The sequence below is a fragment of the Papio anubis genome, chromosome 14 (genome assembly GCF_008728515.1).
Source record: "Papio anubis isolate 15944 chromosome 14, Panubis1.0, whole genome shotgun sequence".
Lineage (NCBI taxonomy): Eukaryota > Metazoa > Chordata > Mammalia > Primates > Cercopithecidae > Papio > Papio anubis.
In genome coordinates, this window is record NC_044989.1 from 4,343,468 (window position 1) to 4,370,573 (window position 27,106).

At 38.4% G+C, this 27,106-nt stretch overlaps 1 long non-coding RNA gene and 1 pseudogene across 1 annotated transcript in view; one reads left to right on the plus strand and one right to left on the minus strand.

The window, feature by feature from the left end:
• LOC116270232 overlaps positions 1-27,106 on the plus strand; it is a 328,035-nt gene that overhangs the window by 156,061 nt on the left and 144,868 nt on the right. The window contains exon 2 of the long non-coding RNA XR_004178163.1: positions 16,642-16,761. This is a non-coding gene — a long non-coding RNA (uncharacterized LOC116270232). The remainder of the gene's footprint in view (positions 1-16,641; positions 16,762-27,106) is intronic.
• Positions 20,493-21,662, minus strand: LOC116270231 (annotated as a pseudogene).

Here is a 27,106-nt window from a genome sequence, read left to right on the forward strand (position 1 = left end):
GGACTGAGAGCACCTGGTGGCCAGTATGTTTCTCACACAGCAAAGCCATGAACCAATATCTGATCCATGATTGTCCACTAGAACTACTTCTTGAATAAAATTGCATTTTACTTACCATTTTACTTATAGAATATACCCATCTACTTTGTGTATCTGTATTGCAAAGTAAAATATTTACCTTTGTGTTATAAAACATTGTAAAATAAATATAGTTTTATTATCTATAAAAATGTGTAGCAGCACATATAGGAATGGTTGGCAGTGAAAGACGAATATTTTTAATGGCTGAGTTGTTTGTAACTAGAACATTTATTATTTTGATTCCCAAGGATAGCTATTAATGGATAAGTAGGGTCCAGTTTGTATTAGCCTGCGCCATGCTAGTTGCAAATGTCATTCAATATTAGCTTTTGCAAAAGAGAGAATTTATTTACTCATGCATCTGAGAAAATGCTAAATGTGGCAGAGAATCTTGTCAGCTTCCCCAAAAGATATCAGACCTCTTCTTTGTTGATTATCAAAAAATTTCAAAATAGAGGTGGGGAACTTTTATGCCATAGTATAGGTTTTAGAGTCCCTGCAACAGAAGACCTGTAACCCTAGTTCCAACCAATGGTATATGAATGATGTCTATTAGTTTAATTATAGGAAATAATTTTCTTTGACAATATAGAGTAGGTGAAGAGAAAATCCCAATTCCGTTTAATGCTTCTGATCACAGTTCCTTGAGGAAGTGATGCCTGAAGCTGTGGCAGCTACCTTGCAGCCAAGAAAGAAAGGCCAGATGTCCTGAAATTACTAAAGAAGTGAATTAAGCCTAGAACTGCATATTCCAAGCATTCTTACTCTTCAGGAAAGATATAATCCTATTTATTTGGGATCTCTAATGATGTATCCTTATTCATTCTGGAATTTTGTAATTTCTTTTCTCTTTTTCCTTGATGTATATCGCCTGTGGCTTAGTTGAATTAATCCTTTCAAAGAGCCCATTTTAGCTTTATTTCCTCTACTTTATGTATATATTCTATTCCATTGACTTTTTTGTGTTTTATTATCATTTTCTTCCTTGGATTTTATCTTTTATTTTTTCTAGATTTTTAAGAAACTATGCATAAATTTCTTTGAAACTATGTATAGATTTTCACAGATTTGGGATTGTGATAACTTCCTATTGGATTAACCTCTTTATCACTGTGAAATACACTTTTTTAGTCCTATTCATGTTTCTTTGCTTAAAATCTTTTTCCTGGTATTAGTAAATCTGTTTTTATTTCATATTTCTTTGATAATTATCTATACAGTATGTCTTTATATTATTTCATTTTTAATTATTCTGCATTCTTATACTTAAAATGTGTTTCTCGGTAACACTTTTTTCCCCCCGTATTTTTCATGGTGGTAAAATATACATGACATAAAATTACATATGAACCATTTCTAAGTGTAGAGTTCATTGTTATTAATATGTTTATAAGACTACAACCATTAGCATCATCCACATCCAGAACACTTTCTTCATGTGAAACTGAAATTTTGGACCCATTGAACACTAACATTACCATAACCCATTAAACATGACCCGCTCCCTGCAGCTCCTGGCAACTGCCATTCTACTTTCTGTCTCTCTGATTTTGACTTTCTAAGTACCACAAACCAGTGGAATTATATAGTACTTGTCATTTTGTACTGGCTTATGTTGATTGGCTTATTTCACTGAGCATTATGTTCTCACGTTTCATTGGCTTTGTAGCATGTGTCAGAATTGACTTCCTTTTTAAGGCTGAATAATATGTCATTGCGTGTGGATAGCACATTCTGCTTATCTCTTCATCCCTCAATGGACGCTTGGGTTGTTTCCATGTTTTAGTTACTGTGAATATTGCTGCTATGAACATGGGTGTGCAACATATCATTGAGGCTCTGCTTTCAGTTCTTTGGGATGTATATCCAGAAGTGGAATTGCTGGATCCTATGGTAATTCTATTTTTATTTATTTTTAGTAACTGCCATACACATTTCACAGGGGTTGCACCATTTCAGATTCTCACTATCAGTGCATAAGGCTACTCCGTGTCTTTGCCAGCACTCGTTATTTCCTGGGTTTTTGTTGTTGTTGTGGGTGGTAGACATTGTAAGTGATTGTGAAGTAGAATCTCATAGGAGTTTTGATTTGCATTTCCCTAATGATTAGGAATGCTGAGCATCTTTTCATGTGCTTATTAGCCATTTGACTGTCTTGTTTGTGGAAATGTCTATTCAAGTACTTTGCTCGTTTTTAAACCCCTTCAGTGAGTTTTTTTCGTATATTTATAATACAGTTTTCATATATTTATAACACAGTTAAACTGTTTTTGTCACGTGATACATTCTACTCTTGGATGGCCCCAACATCCTAATTTTTCCTAAGTTGTATACATTAATGTTGAATCTTTGCACTATAAAGTTCTATGAATTTTGACATATGCTTAATGCCATGTATCCACCATTACAGATTCATACAGTGAATATTTTCACTGTTCTATAAAATTCTCTGGGCTTCACATATTAATCCTCCCACTAACCCTTGGCAATTGCTAATCCTTTTACCACCTCTATAGTTTTTCCTTTTTCAGAATGCCTTGGAAATGGAATCATTTATATATACAATCATAAACTGCTGCTTTCATTTGGCAAAATGCAGATAAGATTCACCCATATCTTTGTGTGCTTTGATAGCATTTTTGTTTATTGCTAAATAGTAGTTTATAGTGAGGGTGTGCCAGAGTTTGTTTATTCATTTGCTTAAGAATATCTTGGTTGCTTCCAGTTTGGAGCAATTATAAAACTGCTATAAACATTCATGTGCATGGTGTTGTGTGAGCATAAGTTGGTAAATACCTAGGCGTGTGATTGATTGCTGGATTGTATGGAAGATTATGTTTAGCTTTGTAAAAAGCTGCCGAACTCTCTTCCAAAATAAATGTACCTTTTTGTATTCTCATCCACTATGAAGGAGAATTCCTGTTGTTCTGCATCTTTATCAGCAAGTGGTGTTGTTTTTAAATTTTAACCATGCTAATAGATGTGTCTTTTATTACTGTTTTAATTTGTATTTCCCTAATGACAAATAATTTTAGACATAATTTCTTATGCTTGCCGTCTGTATACCTTCTTTGTGAGGTGCTTATTCAAATCCTTTTAATTGAGTTTTTGATCTGAGTTTTTATTAAGTTATTACTGTTTTATTTTGAATTTTTTTATATATCTTAAAAACATCACCTTTGTCAAATGTGTTTTGCAAATATTTTCTCCAAGCCTTTAATTTGTTTTTTTTTTCTTGCGTTTTCATTATCTAAACAGTGTCTTTATCTAAACAAAAGTTTTTAATTTTAATAATCTGCAGCTCACCAGGCACAGTGGGTCACATCTATAGTCCCAGAACTTTGGGAGGCTGAGGCAGGCAGATTGCTTAAGCCCACAAGTTCAAGACCAGCCCTGGCAACATGAGAAAACCCCATCTCTACAAAAAAACACAGAAATTAGCTGAGTGTCATGGTGCAAGCCTGTAGTCCCAGCTACTTGGGAGGCTGAGGCAGAATTGCTTGAGCCTAGGAGGTTGAGTTTGCAGAGAGCCGTGATCCTGCCACTGCACTCCAGCCTGGGGGATAGTGTGAGACCCTGTCTCAAATTAAAAAAAAAAAAAGAAAAGAAAAAGAAAAAGAAAAAACTAGCTTATTAATTTTTTTATTTAATGTGTATTGATTTTGATGTTATATATGAATCTCATAACCCAACCCTTTCATATATTTTCTCCTGTGTTTTCTTCTAGTTTTATAGTCTTACATTTTACATTAGTTCTATGATCCACATTGAGTTAATTTGTGTTTTAAGTTTTGTGTCTAGTTTCAACTTTTTATTCACATGAACATTGAAATGTACCAGAATCATTCACTGAAATAAAACAAAAAAACTCTAGACTTTCTCAATTGAAATGTCTTTGTGCTTTTGTCAAAAATCACCAATGTATTTATGTGGATTTTTGCTGGACCATGTGTCTATTTCTTCAGCAATACCTCACTATCTTGGTTACAGTGGCATTATAATGTCTTTAAATAGGGTGGTGAAATCCCCTAAATTGCTCTTCTTCAGTATGTGTGGATTAGTCTAGGTCCTTGCCTATCAGTTTGCTGATATCTGGAAAATAGCTTTGCTGAATTTTGATTGGGATTTCATAGACACTATAGTTCAATTTGGGAAACAGTGACATCTTAACCATATTGAAAATTCCAATCCATGAACACAGGATATCCTCTGTTTGGATATTCTTTGATTTATTTCATTAGTGAATTATAGTTTCATGAGTACTGTTCTTGCATATATTTTGTTATATTTATACTCAAGTATTTCGTTTTCTGGTGCTACTGCAAATGGCACCAAATTTTTTTTTTTTTTTTTTGAGACGGAGTCTCGCTCTGTCGCCCAGGCTGGAGTGCAGTGGCCGGATCTCAGCTCACTGCAAGCTCCGCCTCCCGGTTTCATGCCATTCTCCTGCCTCAACCTCTGGAGTAGCTGGGACTACAGGCGCCCGCCACCTCGCCTGGCTAGTTTTTTGTATTTCTTTTAGTAGAGACGGGGTTTCACCGTGTTAGCCAGGATGGTCTCGACAAATTCAAATTGGTCATTTCCGATATATAGGAAAGCAATTAACTTCTGTATATTTGCAGGCACTAGTGCTGAGACAAGATATTTTGTCCTTATTTCTGATTTTAGTGTGAAACTGTCTAGTCTCTCATCATTAAGTATGACATTAAATATAGGTTTTTGTAGTTCTTCAAGTTCCCTTTTATTATTCATTTTCTGACAATTTTTAATTATAAATAGGTGTTTGATTTTCTCAAATTATTTTTACTATTAATTGAAATGGTTACATGGTTTTTCTTCTTTAGCCTATTAATATGGTGAATTATATTGATTTTTTTTAAATGTCATTTTTATATACCTTTGTATACCAAATCTTGCTTGGTAGTGGTATATAATTACTTTTATATGTTGTTGAATTTGGTTTGTTAATATTTTATTGAGGGTTTTTGCAAGAGTATTCATAAAAGTCATTTTGTCTGCAGTTTTCTTATAATGCCTTTATCTGATTTGGGTATTAGCATAATGCTGGCCTTGTAGAGTGAGTTAGGACATGTTTTCTTTGTGATTCTCAAAAGAAAAGATTGTAGAGTTCTGGTTAATAATTAATGAGATTGTTTGTGTACAATTAGAAAAATTAGAATTTGGATGTAATAGATTAGTGTTGGGGCTGGGCGTGGCGGCTCACACCTGTAATCCTAGCACTTTGGGAGGTTGAGGCGGGCAGATCATGAGGTCAGGAGATCGAGACCATCCTGGCTAAAACGGTGAAACCCCATCTCTACTAAAAATACAAAAAATTAGCCGGGCATGGTGGTGGGTGAGGCTACTCAGGAGGCTGAGGCAGGAGAATGGCGTGAACCCAGGAGGCAGAGCTTGCAGTAAGTCCAGATCGCCCCACTGCACTCCAGCCTGGGCAACAGAGCGAGACTCCGTCTCAAAAAGAAAGTAAATAAAATAGAAGTAAATAAATAAATAAATAAATAAATAAATAAATAAAAGATTAGTGGTTCTCAAATTTCACTCCATAGTGAATTAGATGGGAAGATTTAAAAAACATACCATCCTCCATCCCAGAGGGAACTAATCCAAATTTCTGGAGTGGATGCTAGGAATTAATATATTCTAAAGTAACATCTCAAATGATCCAATATGAAGACAAAGTTAGATATTCATTTTCATATGCTGTACTGATTGTTCTTTAAATCTTAACCACAAACAGGACACATTCTATGACTTTAAAAATTCCCAGTGAGAGATCTAGGAAATACCAGAAATGAGTAGATGATATTGCCTTCACTGGGGAGGACATCTTTGGTATTTTTCAATTTATATCTTCAACTGGAAAATATTTCTACATTTCTACTTGTTCTTTAGAAGAGAATTTCATTCTGGTGTGAAAACAATTCCTTGTATATGGTATTTCTCTCAGTCCCAGAGAGGGTGGGGAGAAGGAGAGAGGCAGACATGCAATGCCTTTTCACAGGCAAGGCTTTGTGCAGTCTTCAGGCAGTTTCCTCCTGAAGGAAGTGGTGGAGGCAGGAGAAAGGGTGAGTCATCCATGCCCCACTGGAGCTGAATTCATCTGGGTTGTGAAAAGTGGCCTTGCCTTACAGAAAGAACACCCTCTGTAGGCTGATCGCCCCTAGGGAGAGCTCACTTCGACTTCCGGTACATTGAGGGACCTTTTCAGAAATCATTCACACTGATCACATTGTACCAGGGCTCTCAGTCTTCTATTGCTAGCTGCACCTTCTCCCTGACATTCCTCCTACGTATTCACAAGGCAAACTCTGTTGAGTGACAGGAGGTGCTCCACATCCCTCAGAACCCAGACGAGCTGCTCTGGAAGAGCCTTTTGCCGGCTTTCAGCTGTTCATCCAGCAGCACTTGCCAACCAGATGATCCAACAAATGCTCAGATTGTTAGTGATTGAGTGTAAATTATATTTAGAAAAATTAATAGTGGGCTAAATTGTTTTTTTAAATGATCATATGTGCCTTTTATTTTTCATTCTTTTTGTAGATATTATTTCATTATTGTTTCTTTGTTTTGGGGTTTTTGTCTTTTGGGGGGCTGTATCATAAAATTAAAACCTGACATGCAAAATGGTGGGGATATACATGCAAGAACTCTGTTTTAATATATACATATTTCATCAGAGAAAAGACTCTAGTCTCTTGTTAAAAGGAGTTATTAAGAGTCTACTGGAAATGCAGCCATCTCTGATGGCTGAAGTCCACCTGGAAGAATCTTTTGGATGAAGATACATCTTCATATAGAGACTGATTTGTGTCATAAATAATGGCATTGATGACACACTGGATTTAGGATGAAATAATGATATATAGAAGCTTTTAACAAACATTAAGCCTTAAGAATAATTGTTTTCCAAAAGTACCCTTATTTTCTTATGTTTCCTGGTCTATTACCTATTCCTCATGCTTTCTCCTACATATTTTATTCTCTTTTTTATGACTTTACTCAAATGTGGAGTAGATCATGGACTGTTGGTGCTCATTCCTTAATCTTGTCCAATGACAGTGCATTAAGCTTAGCCTCATGACGACACTATTTAATGACACCGTTCTGCTGTGGAGAGCAAATTTTATTTGCTCTTGTTTTGTTGAAGAAAATAACCCATGTGGTTTCAGATTAATCTCCTCATGGCTATATGGGTACATACAGCCTTATGGCAGTTTGGCCGTGTTGCTAAAGCTGAGCACTGGATCCTGATTGTTTACCATATTACTTATAGACACCAGGACAAATGACTCAAATAACATTGTTAAGTATCAAAACAATGCATCACTTTTCCTAGCGTTTCTTAAACCCATGCATTACTGTAAGTGGTCTGTGCCAATAAATGAAGCTGCTGCTGACAAGGGAGTTATAAAAGTAACTTATTAACACTCATGTTAGAAAATTCCTGTTATGTATTAAAAATAAGCCCAGTTTGATTATCTAAAATACACAGACAGCCAAAGAAGTAATGTATTAGCTGTTCTCGCCTAAAATGAAAGCTTTACTTTACTTAGGTTTGGAAGTGCTCCTATCTTCAATGACATCCCTATAGGAGGACCCCCCAAACCCAGTCTTCTGCCTCTAGTAGAGGTAGAGGCGTGGAACACAACAGGGTATCAAGACAAATGCTCATTCACTGGGACACAGGATCTTCTTCCTGTTAGCTTTCCCATGGTGGAACAGGTGTCGGGCAGCTGTGCCTTTATCATCACGGGCAATGAAACAGAGGCTAATAGAAATATTGGCAGTGACATCCCAGAGGGGTCAAACATGAGCCAAGAAATCTTCAAAAATCCACCTTGAAGAGCCTCGCTGTTATGGGTTGCATTGTCTCCCCCAGAAAGATACTGATGTCTTAACACTGAGGACCTAGGCTGTGCAGGATGACCTTATTTGGACATAGGGTGTTTGCAGATGTCATTAGTTAATATATAGCCATTAGTGTGGGCCCTAATCAATGTGACTGAGTTCTTATCAAAAGGAAAGAGTTTGACACAGAGACCCACACACGAATAATGCATGTGAATGTGAAGACAAAGATTGGGGTGTCACGTCTATAAGTCAAGGAACCCCAGAGGTTACTAGCAAATCACCAGGAGCTACGAGAGTGGCATGGAACTGATCCTTCCCTAGCACCTCCAGAGGAAGCACAGCCCTGTCAACACTTTGCTCTTGGACTTCCAGCCTCTGGAACTGTGAGACAACACATTCCTGTTGTTTAAGCCACTCACCTTGTGGTATTTTGTTACAGCAGCCTAGGAAACTCGTAGACTATCCCAGCTTACAATTTCATGACTCCATGATAAGCCCTCTGTGTTAGGGTAGAAAATGTTTCCCAAAATATGTTCAAGAAAAAGGATATGAATCGTTAGTCAAATTCACTCAGTTTATACTTCAAACTTATTTGATTTAGGGACTAGAATCCATTTTATTTGTCTTTGAATAACAACTACCTAGTATTTATATACATGAATGACAAAAACTTATATCCAAAATATGTAAATAATTCCTACAAGTCAAAACTTACAAGTCTTTATTTTATCTTATATAAAATAAAATAACGGACATACATCTTCTGTGTTCACAAAGAAGACATATAAAGAGCAAGCTATAACAAGATATGAAACATCATTATTCAATAGGGAAATGTAAATTGAAATCACAATGAGATAGCATTATGTTGCCATCAGAATTGCTTAAATTAAAAAGATTCACAACACCAAATGACTGCAAGGCTATGAAACCACCAGAACTCTCATATATTTTTGGTGAGAGTATAAGTTGTATAACCACTTTGGAAAAATGTCTAGCATTTTCTTAGAAAAATAAACATACACTTACATTATGACCCAGCAGTTCTACACCCAGACATTTCCTCACAGGAAATGAAGCATACATTCACAAAATGACTTGTACATGAATGTTTAAAGCAGCTTCATTCAAAATAGCTAAAACTGGAAAATGGCCCAGGTGTCAATCAACCGGAGAGTGGCTGAACACACTGTAGAGTGTGTCTATAATGGAAGACTCCTCAGAAATAACAAAGGCTGAGTACAGGTACACAAAATCCATCTGCTGAGCAAAAGAAACCAGGCACAGAAGCATACACATTGTCGGGTTCCCTTCATTGAAAGTGCTAAGACAGGCAAAACACGTCTTTCTTGAAACAGTCAGAAGAGTGGGCAAATGGGGTGAGCATTGACTGGGAGGGTTCCATGGCTACTTTCTCAAGTGACAGCAGTGCTCTGAAACTTGAGCTTTGGTTGCACACGTGTGTGCATCTGCTAACTTTTGATGAAGGTACATTTAAGTTTTGTTAATTTCACACAATGTAAATTTTACTTAAATAAGCATAAAATAGTTAATTGTAGTTAATGATACAGATTCTGAAGTGTTTAGGGGTGGCATATACAGGAATATGCAACATAGTTGGAAATGCATCAAAAACAGAATTGATTAATGGCTTATAATAAAAAGGAAGGTAAGTGATAACCCAAATGAAGCACACGTCCACTGTAGAACTCACGTGGTGGGTATTTGAGTTTTCAGCACATTACTTTCCAACTTTTCAGTGTGATGAAACACTTTAATAATCAAATATTGGATAAAAACAACTTCAATTTTGAGTCATTAATGTGCCCATCAAAATTGTTTCCTGCTAGTAAACCCCTTAGGAGTGGGAATAGTCACCCCACCTCACGTTGGCTGAGTGGATATAAGGAGATGCTTCCAGGTGTGGCCTCTGAGTTAAGTGCCCCAAAAGAACATTGTATTTGGCCTGTTTCTTGAGTCCATTGTCTCTTTCCTTTCTTCACTGTTATCCCTCCTCTCTTTCATTTGAGTAAAGCTGTGATAGCACAAGATGCTGTCCTGCTTCGCATCACGTGGAGAAGAGTCCCTCTGGAAGTGTAGTGGAACGGGAAGATGATGGAGTCTTAGGGAACACTGCAGAGGGCCTTTTCAGACCCAGACTGCTCATCTTCGATCTTGTCCTTGGACGTTACAAATAAAAAAAAGGTCTTGCTGTTTTAAGTATGCTTTCATTTACCACAAAGCGGTAATGAGAATAACAAGCTTAGATTTTGGAGTTAGTAGAGGGGAGGAGAAAGGCAGTGCGAATTGAGGATGCAACCATCCCAGCTTAGAAACCTGAAATAAATTTTGGTCAATAAAAACATTTTTGGAAACTGTCGTTTGTGGTATTTGGGCACATACAACCAAGCACCAACTGTAACTACAGAGTGAGGATAACTGGTAGGAAAAATGCAGAAGGTATGGCTGTGTTGGCTGCTTCATGCCACCTTCGGTAAAGTCCTCCCAGTGAAGAAGCATGAACTTGGTGTAGCACTGTCAGCCTTTAGAGACAGGGAGAGTTTCCTGCAAGGGTTATTCTCTACCAGTAGTCCAAAATCTGTGTTGACTGTGACTGATTTTCTGTGCGTTTGTTTTAAAAATTTTAATACACTTTATTGCATATATTTGAGGTTTGCAGTATGACGTTTTGGGATACATTAGTAAAACAGTAATAGTAGTGAAGCAGATTAATATATCTATCACCTCAGTTACTTTTTGTGAAAACAACCTATTTGCAAAAATCCCTAATACAATTCTATTAACTTTAGCCTTTGTGTTATTCATTAGATCTTTAGAATTTATGTTTCTTAAATTCAGATACTTATAGACATTAAATTAGGAATTGAAGAAACAGATAAATAATAGGTTTGCATCCTGTGACTGCTATATAATCCAATTACGAAGAAAATGCACCAGTTTTGGGCTTCACTTTTTCCCACTCATTTTTAAATTCACACATTTTAAAATATGTCTTATCTATCAAGCCTAAATCAGACTGTCAAATCTAGTTAAACTATTACCTAGCACGAGTTTCTAAATCCAGACTACATGATTTAAAAAACCAGTTTTTATATCCTAAACTGAAATTTGCATATGCTGCAGCTGAAAAGCAAGATAATTGTGGGGTCTTAGGCCTTTTTCAAACACTTCTCAATTAGAATCTGCAAGACAAAGAGAGAAAATTTTCCACCAGGTCGTGATCAAGGATGTTGTTATTTCTCTAGAGACTATTGTTTTGAATTGCCTCAGATCACAGCCCATAATTTAAGGGAGGGACAAGGATAGACCACAGAGAACTGCTGCTGAGACTAAAAAGTATAATGGTCTGATGAATATGCCTAGACGACAACTTTGGCTACAGTTACCCCATGTAGGAGGTAGATAGACAAGAATTCTGTGTTGTTTGAGAAAAGTGCATTGCGAACTCCAAACAGTATCAACAACCTTTTTTCATCATCAACTAAGAAATCCCATAATGCCCTAAATTTGTACCATAGAAGTGGGCTGCAAAATGGTACATCTTCCAGGGAGGATATTTTCCCTAGGGCCCACCCTACTCTGTTCATGGAGAAATTAATGTGGGCAGTCCACCCAGAAGGCAGTGCTGTTGGGACGTGAAGAGCAACAAAGGAGGAAAATGTCCCATAGATAAGATCAAGAGACTCACCTCTGTTAGGGCAAGGCGCTTACCATTCCTTTTCAGATGGTCTTGACTTGTGCTATGTTCCAGGGACTGCTGTGTTGCCCTTTCTACCCATCCAGTCCAGGAGATTATCTTGTTTCTTCTCCATTGTTGTATGATGGGTATCTTGTGCCAATTCATTATCAGATGGTTAAGAGACACATCTTACCTTAGGCAGAGGACCGTATAATTCGCAGAAACGCTAAACTTTGGGGTGGGTGAGACTTTGTGGTCATTTCCCTAAGGGAGTTAGGAAGTGTATTTTGATGATGTGTGAGGATGGGAAGAGTGCAGGTATGGATGTTGGACAGACCAAGGAATGGACTGTATTGGATACCGACACTTGTCCAAATGATATCAATCCCCTTTATTACCAGCTAGTGGAAATTGCTTTGAGCAAGGTAGAAAAGTGCTCAGTCAAAACTGTTAATTTTCCTTGTCACAGTCATGCACTCTAGTCTGGTCTTCCCAAGGATATATGTAAATGAATCCTTCCGAAGAGCCTTTGAAAAGGAATAGATGCAATTTTCTTTTTTCCTATGCCCTTCCACCTTCTTTCTGCTTACAATATGGATAGAATGTATACAGGTACAGCAGCCATTTTGCAGCAACAATATAGAAAAGTCAAAAACATAGGAGGAAAATGGGTCTTTGGTGAGCTTGCGGAGCCATTGTGCAGGTCCTTGGAGTATGTCATAGCCTTTCCTTATTGCATGAAATATATGGAACCTTTGCTTACTTAAGTTGTTGTGGGATATTTGTGTGCTTTTAGTCCGATTTAGTTCTAAAATGTAGGATAGGCAAGCTACTTAATCTCAGAGTTTATATCTTAGAAAATGAGTGCAGGAATGGGATAAGAATAAGCAGTAGTCTTACCAATACTGGTTAACAATTTAATTTTTATCCTTACTGAATAGGAAATTTGCTTATTTCTCTCCAATAGAAGAGTCTAGTTTTTTTTTCTTCTAAGACCCAATCTAGAAATTAATATTTCTGCTAAAATCTTTGTATAGCCTAGTGAAAATACATAGAGATAACTGAAAGTTCGAAGAGAGACAAAAAATGTAGAATTATGGAAATAGTTTTAAAAAACATTGTCCGACAACCTGTAACAAACAATAAAACATTTATCAGTGACCACTGGCAGGAAATACCATTTTAGCAGAGTTGATGGAGGGTATTTAAACATTTAACTTTGCATAACTGAATTTCTTCTGAATATTTCTGATTTCTTCTAAATCTCAAGGAATACTTCTGATTTTCCAGGCCCTTCTGTATTCCCTTTCATCTGATGCTGACTGCTTTGGTCAGGAAGGCTCAAAGATTAGAGCATAGAAGGAAAGACCTGAGGGTGTTTTACTCTGTCTCTGTCTCAGAGACATCTCTGGTAGGGGCTGTGTCTTGTCTGCCAAGCCAGACAGGATTATCACAGTTGTAGCTGCCCTCAGGTTCCAGCATACTTCTTTTATCCTTTCAGCCTGGAGGGGAACATTATATTAATAATGTTTTCTGACTGTTGCATTATCAGTTCTATTTGGCATCTTTGTCTTCTGACATTTGTGTAATGCATTCTTTTTATTAAAGCCCCTGTTAAATTAGGGTGTCTTTTATTTTTCTGATTGGAATCTAGACATCCCAGCCACAGAAAAGGTGGCTCCACAAGGGAGTGGGGCCCCTCCAGGCTGGCAAAAAGAATGGAGGAAAGTGGAGGCAGAGACAAGAAAATAGCTTTGCGGGCAAATAGATCCCGTGGAGGGGGCAAAAGTGTGTCTCACGTTGATTTAAATAACATGACTAGACCCACCCAGGGTCTAGTCTTGCCTATCAAGTAAGTTTCTTCAGTTTCCAGGAAGCTGAGTTAGAGTGTTGAGAACGTCTTACGTTTTCTCCCTAGTAATCCTGAGGGAACAAGAGTTTCTCTTTTCTGGGTAAGGCAGCAATGGGGCCTGACATTTTTCTGCTGAAAGTGTGAACCCAGGATCAGAATATGTGCACACAGTAAGAAGACTGAAACTCTCATTATAATGAAAGAAAACAAGAACCATCCAGATTGGACCAGAAAATATAACATTAGCCAAATGCATTTAAAAAACGAAGTTCAGTAAAAATATCTTTAACATAAAAGAATTCAAAGGTAGACTATTACCTTCATAAAAAATGTAGTGGCTTTATTGAAGTATTATATACTGCTCTCATTAGTGACAGTGAGCTGTTCCTGCTTTCAGAAAATGTTTTCTTTCCCCCATATTGTCAAAAATTGATGTTTAGATAGAGCCTAACTAACCATTGCAGCCACTATCCCTAACTCCTCTCAAACACATTATTGGACAAACAAGCAATAAAGCAAAACAGAACAAAACCGCAAACCTCCACAGAGTCTTCTCTTATTTTATGTTCTCTAGGGTTAGTAGTCATCCTACATTTTCTCTGGAAACAATAAAATATGATGTGAATGTGAGCTGGCTGGTTTTATTCTCATTTCACTTCACATTTGTGTCGTCTGGTTTTAGGTCTCACAGGTAGATTGCAGCTCTACAGAAGGAATATTGTTTTATTTTACTTACGTGTAGGATTGAGCCTAATTCCCTGTCAGCCAACACTGTATTAAGTGGCTCACAATAAAACAAAGGGTCAATAAGGGAGACATGCCACCTTGAAAAGAAATAAAACCGCCCTTTCCTCAGAAGACTTCTCCTATGAAGGAGGAAATAAGATCTTAATTGGCATCCAAACTAACAACAGCTGAAAGCCCTAGAGCCTGAGCGTAATTAGACCTCAAACTCAATTAGCTGGCCCTTTCCTGTGCCACTCGGAGGCAACAGGTGCCCCAGGATTTCTCCTCAGCTCCACTTCCTTGTTAATGTTCCCAGGTTGCAGGGGAGGTGGAAAAAGGATTAGATTTCCCGGGTAACTCTCATCCTGCAGTATGGATATTTTAGAAACCAATTATGCGGGTCTCCCTGGGACACAGCCTTGGCTATAAACATCAGTTTCCTCAGGCCCTGTGTCAGGATGTCGTCCGTCGGTACAACCATCCATGGTATGTGTGTTAACTTTGGATAAATCACAGACCTAATATTTCGGTTTCTGTGCTAAGTAGACATTGGCAGGTATTATTTCCCAGCAGCTGCTGCTAAGGACCCTTAAGTAAAAAAATTATGCAGGGGAAGTTAATATTCAAGGCAACATAGCTTGTCATAAGCCATGGCTATTGGTTGTGTTTTAGGCAACAATAAGAAATGAGACACACCAATTCGAGTCATTGTGACGATGAAGGCTTACATATGGGTGAATATGTATTCCTGAAATAGAAATCAACTGGTGCAATGGCCAACATCCGGTAGAAAATACCAAGAATTGGTTACACTTCTAAAACTGTATATTGGTAGTTATCTTTTGAATAAAATAGAGCAGATATGAAATGAAAATAATTTTAGCTCTCTCGAAGGTTGCTGCAAGCTTTAGAGGAATTCATGTTTCAAAAGTATCCCATACAAAACCAGGCAGAAAGCAAGTGCTCAATAAATGTTGATTCTTCTCCCCTAAGTTATAAAGACACACCTAAGTGGGAGTTTATCGTTTTTTTTCATTGTTTAAAATGGAGTTTCGCTCTGTTGCCCAGATGGAGTGCAGTGGTGCAATCTCGACTCACTGCAACCTCCACCTTCTGGGTTCAAGTGATTCTCCTGCCTCAGCCTCCCAAGTAGCTGGGATTACAGGCACCCACCACCACGCCCAACTAATTTTTGTATTTTTAGTAGAGACAGGATTTAGCCAGGATGGTCTTGATCTCCTGACCTAGTGATCTTCCTGCCTCGGCCTCCCAAAGTGCTGGGATTACAGGCGTGAGGGGAGTTTATCTTATAGGGACTGTAGTGGGACAGCACATACTCATGGGGACAGAGCCTGAGCAAGCACCTTGGTCAGATAAAACAGAGCAGCAAGGAAAATTAATTGTTCTGAGAAAAAGTCCACAATGACAATTAAGATGCTAGCAATACAGGTCCTGCCTGCTTGCCTTGTGCATGGAATTTAGATGCCCACTTTTGTAATAAATATCCACATTTATTCTCTAACTATGCGAATGTGCTGCACCTTTGGTTTAAATGAATATATATCAAATGAGTTTACCACCTCTGTTGCAATTTATGTAAGTTTTCCTTCTAATTTTCTTCTGTTTCTCTCAAGCCGTACAACAGAATCTGACCCAAACCACTGCAGCTGCAGCTCCTCCTGGGCTGGTGGAGAGCCTGGGGCCCTGGAGGCTCTCCATGTTGTGCACAGCCTGAGGTGGCAGCTGGAGATCAGAGCTGCTGGATTATCTGTTTTCCAGTGTATTGGTTGGCCTTTACCATACAGTGGGTCTTGATTTTAAAATGTTGGCTCTAAAAGCTTGTAGGGCAGGCTTGGTACAGCATTTGCCGACCAGAGGAGCCGGTGTGATTCAGTCCAAACAGCTTCAGAAAGACAGGTGTGCCTCCTCCTCCTTCCCTGTGAACCCCCGTACTCTTTCCTAAACACTTCCAGCTGCTGTATGTAAGTGACCACTTGAACGAGTTTGTTTTTAAAGGAGGAGAAAGGTAAAACAAATGTCTTGTAAGTAAGATTAAGTACCAATGGCCATGCAGGACTAGGCAGAGTAAGAGAGGTCTTCCTTTAGCAATACTCAGCTGGTGACCATAAAGTCTGAGTAGCTGTACAGCTGTTCATCTCCCCCATGAAAGGATCTTTCTTTTAGGGTAAGAACTGAGCAGTGGGTGCAAACAGTGGCTTTGATGCTGGAGGACAATTGATAATGCAGGTATCAGTTTTCTCATATTCAGGTAGTCAAGGCAAAGTCTGTGACTTCCAGTTGGCTTGGCTTTTCTCTTGGTATTACAATGCCAATCAAGGTTTTACACAGATTGTTACAAATATAAATCATTAAGTCCACCAGCAAAAGAGCCCTCCCTTTCCTTCTACAGATGACGATTGTAAGGTCTAGAGCGGTGTTCCTAGAACCGTAGGCCACAAGACAGACTGCTGCTATGGCATCCCGCAACCACGATCGTCCCTCTGCCGAGAGATCAGTCAGCCAGCCACGTGTAAGTCTATCACATTCCTAAGTGCGTGTTTCTTTCAGCGCACAGTTTTTCCGGAGAACAACGCTTTGGTGGAGGAAGCAGTGTGTTGATTTCCTTGAGTACACTGCACTCGATCCTTATGTCTGACAGACTGGCAGTTGGAGTAGCAGCAATCTAGAGGGTTTAAATGTCTAGAAGTAAATTACCTAGGAATTAGTGCCAAAATTGCCAGTGGAACACACATGTCCTGATGCTCAATGCGTTGCTTCTCATGTTCTAGTACATTGTCTTTCAGTGATGTAGTACAAAACATGTAATGTTCTAAAGAGCAGTGATAGATAATTTGGAAAACTTTTGGAGCTTTAAAACAGTTTATATTGTTTTACCCTCACCTTTGAAGGCAGGTTGACATTGTTTTTATTAATAAGACTGAACAACTGATTAATAATAAACAACAAATGTCAAATAAATAGGGAAAGAGAGAATGTGTAATGGAAAGTTCAGGCTACAGAAAGTGATGATTTCCCCTTTCTCTGTGTACACCATTCATAGAGTAGCAACAATAAGAATGTGCAGTTTATAAAGTAGAGGCTAAATGAGATCATCTTTGTAAACTGCTTAAAATAATGCCTGGAACATAGTCAAATCTCCGTAAATATTACCTAATAATAGTAGTACTACCAATAATTATAGCTAAAATTTATGTAGGGCCTAGACGTAATATATGTTAAATAAGTATCATAAATGCCTTGGATAAATCAGTTAACGTTATCCTTTCCCAGACCTTGTAGCTAATGCTATTGTCCTCATTTTACAAATGAGAAAACTAAAGAAAAGGCAAGTTGAGTAATCTCCTGATGTGCCATAGTGAGTTACTGATAGACAGAGACAAGAAACCAGATGGTCGACCTCCAAATTGTTGACATTTAACCACTCTCCCACATTCATTCAACAGTAGCCACAGAAAGGAAACTCAAAAAATATGTATTTCTCATTATTGCATCAAAACCAAAACTATCAGGTCTTTGGAAAGACAAGCCTTACCTGTCTTTCTGGGGATCCAGAAAGAAAGTACTAAACCACGGTTTCTCTTGTGGAGATGAGTAAAAAATAGACACAATTCCCAGAAGCAAGTTTGCAAAATCATACAGAGGTTTTCCCCATAACACTACTGCTTATATCACTCCTGGAGACAGTCAATGCGTACTTTTGAATCATGGTCTATGAAAGTAATTCTGTAGAATAAATTCAGTTAAAAAGCTTTCCTATCACTTGCAAGGCATTTGGCAATTATAGGTTGACAAAGATATGGGCTGACTTTTGGATGATAAATTGAAGACTGATATTTAAAATCTCTCACAGATTTAGTTCTGTTCAGAAGCCTTGTAATGGAAAGGTGTACATTTGGTCTTTATTTATGTAGTACTCATTTCCTTGATGACCTCATATAGTTACTTGATTTTAAACATTTATATGATAACCACTCCCAAATTTAAGTCACAGCCTCAGACCTCTCTCCCAGATTGCATACTCTAATTTTCAAATGCCCATTCACATCTTTGCTTAGTTATTTAACAGCTCGCTGAAACTCAAGTCCTAAACTAGACTGATCTTTTCCTACTAACCTGCTCCATCCCCAGACCTCCCCATCTCAGCTGATATCAACTTGATCCTTTTCATTTCTCTGGCCAAGCATCTTAATAAGTTTGTCCTTGACTCTTCTGTTTTGTTCACTCTGTGTGTCTCCTCTATCAGCTCATCCTGTTGCATCTACTTCAAAATGCTTCTCTGGCCACTTCGTATTAGTTTTCACATGTCTCCTTATCTGTCCATAGTGCTTGAAGCCATCATCTTCTTTACCTAGATGGCTGTAATAGTCCAGTATATTTACTCCAGCTACTACTGTAACCCTCTTTAAACATTAAATGAAAGTGTGTCTTTACTCTGCTCAAAACCATATAATGGGTTCCATCTTAATCTGAGAAAAGAATCAGTAAGGTCAGAAGACACTACATAATTTTTCTGCCTCTCCTTCCCCTGGCCCCCTTTTCTACACACCCCTTCCTGTCACTGTCCAGCTCCCTCACTGCACTCCAAGCCCATTGACCCTTATTCCTGGTTCTTGAACAGCAGACATGCTTCCCTTTGGGTGTCTGCCATTAGTTTTGGTGGGTTCTTTGCCTCTCTTCTTGGAAGTAACTTTTCTAAGGTAATCTGCTTTGTTAATTTTCTCACTACCAGTAAGTCTTCACACAAATCTTGCCTTTTTTTTTTTTTCTTTTGAGACAGGGTCTCACTCTGTCTCCCAGGCTGGAATGCAGGGAGTGGTGCTATCTCTGCTCACTGCAGCCTTTACCTCCAGGGCTCAGGTGATTTTCCCACTTCAGCCAAGTTGCTGGGATGACAGGTGTGCCACCACGACTGGCTAATTTTTGTATTTTTTGGAGAGATGGGGTTTCGCTGTTTCCCAAGTTGGTCTCAAACTCCTGGGCTCAACTGATTCGCCTGCCTCAGCTTCCCAAAATGTGGGGATTATAGGCATAAGCCACTGTGCTTGGCCAAATCTGGCTTTCTTAATGAGCCCTCTCCTAAGCCCTGCATTTAATATTGTGTCAGTTTTCAGCTCCACCTCCTTCACTTCATTCCAGCTGTGATTCCTGATTTCCCCTGCCTGTTGTACCTTTTCCTTCTTTACATATATTCATAAGCTCCAATATAATACTGTATGATTGTATTATGTATTGTATTTGTCGATTGTCAACTGTGGAGACACAGTTTGGCTCAAGTTGGTAATATTTACGTAGTTTGCATGGTGATGCTGTTGGTAGATGTTCAGGTGTGGAATGCCTCCAGGAATACTCCTACCACCCATAGCATCAACACATGATACAAACCTGCAGAGCCAGAAGTCAATCATGGCATGGACATGTCCTATTACCCCAGGGGAAGATGTATATGGATAGTGAGGAAAAATGGATTCGAAACATTCAATTGCAAGCCTCATTCCGTAGCATTAGGGGATACAGTAATATACACATAAGGCCACTTAATCTGCACACAACCTTAAGTTCAGAACTTACCATGGTTTATATTTGAAAACCTTATGAAATTAGCTCTTTATTTAACAGGTGAAGAAACTGAGGCACAGGGAGGTTAACTAACTTAGTCAAGGTCTCATTGTAAATGCAAGAGCTGGGGCTTGAACACTAATAGTTCCACACTTGTACTGACCTTTAAGCAGAATTCTTTAGTTAATTCTTTAGGTTTCTCCTGCAATCCCCTCTGCTGAGGGTCACCAGTGCTGTCATGCTGTGAGCATAAGGTAACGATGGTATCATTAGTTTATCATTTCCATAACCCTATGAGGTAAACATGACAACGACTTCAATTTTAGGGGGGAAAATTGAGGTAAAAGTTATTTAAATGTCAAAGGTCACGACATTGGTCCATGGCAGAGCTGGAATTACAATCCAAGCTTCCTGACTTTCAGATCAAAATACTTTACAAATTGTACGCTACTCCTCAGTTGGTGGTTTATGACATGGGCTGTCTAGAGAAAAGTGCATGGTCTCTGCGACCTTCCTCAGTTCAACAACAAAACCCCAGAGGGAACAGCAATGGATGCATCTTTAAGATAAGAGATCTCACAACACTGAGCTAGGAGATGATTTCTGGAAATCCCTACAAAGGAATCTCTGGGATAATGCTTAGATGCTCACTTCTAGCAAATAAAAGATGGGATGGTCCTTCTATTTTTTTTACTTTATTAAAATACTGAGTTTTATTTCACATGTATATTTTTGTCTCCCCACCATTTCCATGTCTGACCACCACTACTACTATGTCCTATCATAACATTCCATACATACTTAAAACCAAGCAAAGGGTGGAGTTCTGTCTTTAAAAACTAAACAGGCATTTGGGACAACACATTCTTGGCAATGGAACCTGGACAACGTTTATCAAACACGGCAGGGAAAGCTGTCACTCTGCCTTATATAAAGGACAGCCAGACATCAACTCTTACAGAAATGAAGACAGACAGAAAATTTTTAACAAATTGTTTAAACTATTTTCTTAAAGAGACTTCCTCCACTACCAGAGATCTTGAATAGCCTCCTGGTCAGTCATCCAGAAGCCATTATTCACATAATTGATGAACTTGGATTCCACTTTGGGAAGAGAGTCACCTTTTTCTATACTTGCTTGTATTTTTGCTTTTATGTCTTCTACAGAACTAGGTCCTTGTGGTGTTTTAGGAGTTTTTTTTCCTGTTTTTTGAAGGATTCTTGTCCTTTTGATTTGATGTTGATGGTTTTGAGTCTTTTCCATTCTGATTTGACTTTTGTGCACTTTTGGCTGGAGTATCTCGTATAGATTTCTTCACTGGCGCTTTTTCTTCAGTTTCCTCATCATCAAAATCATCTTCATCATCATATCTTCATCAGCAGCAGTTTCACTTTTTCTGTGGAACCCTGCTACCACCTCCCGGGGCAGATTGCTTTCCAGATATACTTAAGAGTTCCACATCTGCCTCCTCTTCATCTCCCGACTCTGCCTCTTCCTCCACAGCTACTAAGTGCTGCCCACTGATCTGCAGTGGTCCTGAGCCACACTTCAACCATAAGACAACTGGTGGTGGTGTTTCAAAACCCCCAAGGGAAACCGTTGGCCATACAGACGTCTTCAAAGTTGCCAGTGTTACTTTAATTGGACTGCCTTCGTAATCATTGCCTCTGTTTCAACAACGTGCAACTCATCCTTTGCAACAGCCCCTAAACTGACTGTTTTTAAAGATAACTGTGTCCATTTTCATCATTATATACCTTAAAGTGATGATCTTTGTTGGCCTTTAGTTCACAACTGAAAAGATAGTTCTGGGGCCACAGGGTGCTTGTGTCCATGTCTGTCGAATCTTCCATGAGGTGGTGGCATGCACTTAGGTGGGAGAGAAGGCGAACAGAGATAAATGACCACTGCTCAAGAGAATGGCCGCTCAGGACAGAATCCCACCAGGGGTCCTTCTGTGTTAGAGAGCAGGGTAAGCTCCCATGGTGTCGCACAGTTTCCCAACCAGAGATCTGGCACAAAGCCCTGAATGGTGCAACTTTGTCACAGATACAATTAGCACGAATAGCTCAAAAAGCCTTCTGAGTGACATTCCTAGCTTCACCCAACGGAAAGAAAGTATACTCTCAAAGAACTGGGCTCTCAGGTTGAGAAAGCAGCTTTTGGATAATCCCACCTATGCTGGTCTGTGTACTCTGAGCATCCCTGACCTTCATCTCCAGAAAGTGTTGTTAGTTTTGACCATCTTGATTAATCCCGTGACCTGATGGAGCTTCCAGGCTCGTTTAAGTTCCCTGTGTGAAACTGGCTTAACAAGAGATCCCAGGGTTTTACCTCCTCCACTGAGAAGCCCACTGCTTAGTTAGATCCAGGTGGGGTCTGAAAAGTTCCTGCTCTATGGCCAGGTTATGTGTTTTAAGTCCCCTGTGATGAGGATGCCATCAAATATTCCCATGTGGGACTGACCAAAGTGGCAATATGAATTCTTTATTTCTATGCCATTCTGAGAAGTAAGAATAGAAATCTCATTATTTATACAAGTTATATTCTTACTTTTACATACTGAAGACTTGGCCTAAAGTATTTTAATGTTAAAAAAAAAGTCAACAAGAACTTATCAGCCTCTCATTCATGAAAAAAAAAAAATACTGGAAAATGTTCTCATTGAAGAATAATCTGTTGTATAGTTAAAGTCAATTTGAATTTAGGGAGAAATATGAAATTGCCCAAACACACAACACACACATACACATATCACACCCTCAACACACATAAAACCTCGCAACAGTTCTCTTACTCTTTGATGTCTGTATGCCAAACGAATGTTCCTCAGTTGCTTCCATATGTCCCAAAATATGTGCCTTCCTTATTTCATGATGGCAGGTTAATAGATATGGCAGGTTCAATTAATTATGACTTAAAACTTTCCACAGTTTTAAATTCCAGTTTTTTATGCCACAGGAAGAAAAATACAACTTTCAACTACAATACTTCTAACAATATGACTGATTTTTTTTCTTGAAAAAAATAACTGTCAAAACATGACATGTCAGATTCAGCTTCCTTCCACCAACATATCACAATCTGTTTTGATGGAAAAGGGATATATTTTAATTATTTGTTTTTAATCTGACTCCAGACTTGACATATGGCACCTCATTAAGTTCTCTCTACATATTCTGGTAAAAACAAAAACAAGCTGTACAAAGTTATTCAACTTCTGGCATAAAAGTTATTTTTAAGAACTTCTATTGCTTCTTAGGAGGTTAAACAATTCCCAAAAAAATATCCTTTAAGAGGCTGGAGTGACATCCATTTTGAGAGGCTTGCCGGGAATCCATCACAGCAGACGTTAGCTGCAGGCTAAATGTGCTCCTTGAGTGGCGGGTGTGTGCAGAGATAGGTGCTGACGGCACCTCCGTGAGCTTGTTCCTCCCTGAAATGCACAGATATTGCCCACGTTAAGAAAAAAGCATATATTATATTCAAACTATGGATATTTTCAAACTGTGGATAATGTCCTTTATGCCTCAGCTCTGCCTCCAAAAAGGAAGACACCAGACCATTTATTTTTGTTCAGCTTTTATGCAACACACTTTATTAATGTCTCCTCTCATATAGTACAGAGAAACAATTCTGATAAGTATCTATTTTTTCTGTTGGAGACCAATCTAACAGAACTATCAATGAACCAGAACTTCTTATTTTGTCTTGCATTCTGCATTAAAAAATCACTTAGAAAAATCCTCTCATTCAAGATTTTGTTTAAAATGTTTTTAAAATCCTTTCAAATAACAACAAAAAGGGACATTCAGAGGACATGCTGATGTCAATACAGTTTCAATCTACTAATTTAGATTATAATTATCTATGCACCTGAAAATGATCAATTATGTTTAGAAACTTTTTTTTATTTATTTACATTCATACAATAAATACTGAGTACAAACTTTTTTTACTGAGCTTAAGAATTTTAAAAACTAGGGAGATGCGACACAATCCCTGTTCTGAAGCAGTTCATCACGCTAAAGAGAAGAATGTTGTTGACCACAAATAACGGGAATGAAAACTGAGATATTAGCCAGAGTCTTCTGTAATAAAGTTTGGATATAAGACCATTAAGGGGTGAAGCTGGTGAGGACATGTCACCAGGGTTTCTAAGGCAGTCACTCTAATTGAGACAAAGTCCTTCTCTGTGTTCTATCTTGTCCTCAGAAGCTGATGGGACACAGGCTTCTTCCTTTAGGGTCTCTCTTGCCAGATTTTAATCTCTATTCATGCACCTCCTCAATGATCTGATGGTGTATTAACTGTATTTGAAAAAAGATGTTCAAGAAAGATTTGGTGAGTGCCTACTATGTACTAGACATAGTCATAGGAAGTAATGATGTACTGATAAACACACAAGTCCTCACTACCCAAAATCTCACATTCTGGAGGGAAGTATTATGAGACTGCAATTAAAAACAATTCAGTGTGTGTTCATGTCAGGGTGTTTGAATGCATGCTTTTCCATTGGGTTAGCTTAGTCTACATTCTAGGTATTCATAGCCCAGTGCTGGTGATCAGCTGTCATTTACTCTGAATGTCTGATTTTTAGAGAAGGCTATTATAAGTTCTTTCAAATACGTGTGTCTCTCATTAAATCCAGAGGCTTTACTAATTAGTATAATACATATTAGATTTTCATCAATGAAAATAGTGGCTTGTTTGATGCTAGAAATTAGCTCTAATAGGTAAAATGATTCAGTTATGTGGATTAGCAGAAATATTTTCATGGACTTTTTGTACACATTAATGGGATATGAAAATCTAATAAACCCAGTAGCCTATAACCTTGGGGTTGACGCCTAAGCCTTTACTTGGTGAAAACCAAGTAAATGTGCTATATTTGTATTTTGAGATTTTTTAATGTGGATTAACTAAAGTTTAAATTTGAAGGATAGGCTGTAAAGATAAATAAATACAGGTGGAGAGATAAGCAGAGGAATAGAATCAAGGTACACAAGGAAGGAGGGGTGATGAGTATACCAGATGATCTTAAAAATTAAGTATCAGAGTAATAAACTTTCTTTCTGAATTAGAGGAGCCGATGAGAAATGCCGATTCTGTGTTGAGGAAGTAGATGAGCAAGTTTCAGCAGAGAAGGACATTAACTGTCAAGAGCTGTGTGTTTTGCAAAATGTGTTTCTCATTGAAGAAATTAACCCCACTCATTCTCAAGGGACAACCGGAGACTATAATCTCAGGGCAGGTAAAGACGAAATCCTTTAGGGGTAGCATAGAATGCCAAGAAAATTGCTGGAGTTAAGTTTTAGGCTCAGGAACATATTTCAATAACTCGAGTGGTTCCACTGAAACTGTTACAGTGGGTTGCTATTCAGGTATGAGCAGGGTAGGAGAGGGCTCCTCCTGCCTGACATACACCAGGAGTGTCCAGTGACCATCAGGTGATGGGCAGGTGGTTGTTAGCTGTCTGTCTAAAGTCATAATTGGTCAAAGCCGGCATCAGAGAAAGCCAGTCTCCTAACAGATAGAAAACACCTGAAACTGATGATCAGCAGCTTCCCAAGGAGTTGGGCAAGTCGGGAGAAGCAGCTCTGGACCCCAGAAGCCAGCCAACATGTAAAACCCCAAGTCAAAAGGTCAAACCATGCACCTGGCTTTCAGGTCGCCTGCGTGGCCCTCTTCCAAGCGTACTTTCCTTCCTTTTATTCCGGTTCTAAAGTTTTTTCATCAACTTTCACTCCTTCTCTAAAGCCTGCTTTGGTTTCTCCTTCTGCCTCATGCCCTCAGTCAAATTCTGTCTTCTGAGGAGGCAGGAATTCAGGTTGCTACAGAACCATAGGGATATAGATTCGCCACCAGTAACAGAACTGTTCCCTGGGAGGCCGGAGAGCCCCAGGACTACACATCTCAGCAGTTGATGTAAATCCAGGGTACAAACTACCTTGAAAGTTACTCTACATTTACAGCGTCATCCAGGCCACAACGAGTGCGCTCTAAGCATTGCTATGGAGTTCTCTACGACTGGAACCAGAATGCCTTCACGTGGAAAAGATCTGAACCGTGCGGCACCGTCAGCTTCTCAGGTCTCTCAGTTGGAACTGGAGGCAAAAGAAGGCAGAAAAAGTTTCTTGAAAAGGAACCTGGAGACGACCTAGTCCCAGAATCTCTGCTTCAATAACAGATAGCAAGGGCAGCTTCCACACATGCTCAGATGGTAACGAGCTGAACCAGCAGCAGCTCCCTCAGGATGCTCTCAGCCAGAATTCTCTGCTTTTCCTCCTGGACCAGCAAAGCATTGACTACAGAATAATTTCTTTTTCATCTGGTGTTTTTTTTTTTTTTTAAATTTCTAGAATGAACTAATAAGAAAATAAAAAGAAAACACCAAAGTATCAATATGAATATAAGATATTCTTAGGCTGACTGATGAAACTGCTAATGGAGCTGTCTCCCTTAAAAGACACTTTTCACAGAAGCAGATCACAATCGGAGTGCCCACGACTACCACACAGCAGGAGGAAGAGCAGGTTGCAAATTCCTGGCACCTTTACAGAAGAAAGCTGAATTGTTTGGCTTAGGCAAACAAGTTTATGCTTGGTTATAAAGCAGATATTTATCAAATTTTTAAAGTAATAAATACCTAAAAGACAATTAGAAATAAAACTTCGTAGACTATATTCCTCATTTGGCAAAAAATTATGCTGGAATAATAGATGTCTTGTGAATTGTTAGACACCAGAATTAGAAACCGTAAAGTCTTGGACAGTGAGTTTCCAGATCAGATTATTCAATCTTGGGATTTGATACAATATCTCAAACTAGGGTCAACAGGAGGGTTACAGTCCAAGGCAATTCAAATGTTCGCACACTGCAACTGATTTCATGTTATTTGTGGGGTTGTAGTGCTGATGGCATGATAGAGGGAAGGTTTTAAAATAAAAATTTCTCATTTTTTCATTTAATGGTAAATTCTGTCAACATACGTAGCAATTTCAGCACATATCTGAACTATGCCCTTAATGTTCAGGGTTTTGTCCAGATGGATTTTCAAAATAAACATCACTACATAAAATAGTCTTTGTTCTGGTCTGGTAAGACTAAAATGTACACATTATATAGTTCTTTTGTTTCCTCTAGCCCTCTGATACGTAAGAACAAAGATACATTTATATAAAAGTTGTTAAAATTTTAGGCTGCCTAAGCTCTATTTTTAAGTAAGAAAAAGATAATAAAAATACTACATTTTTTCTCACAATAAAGTTCAAAGAAAAGTTGAGAAAGATGATTC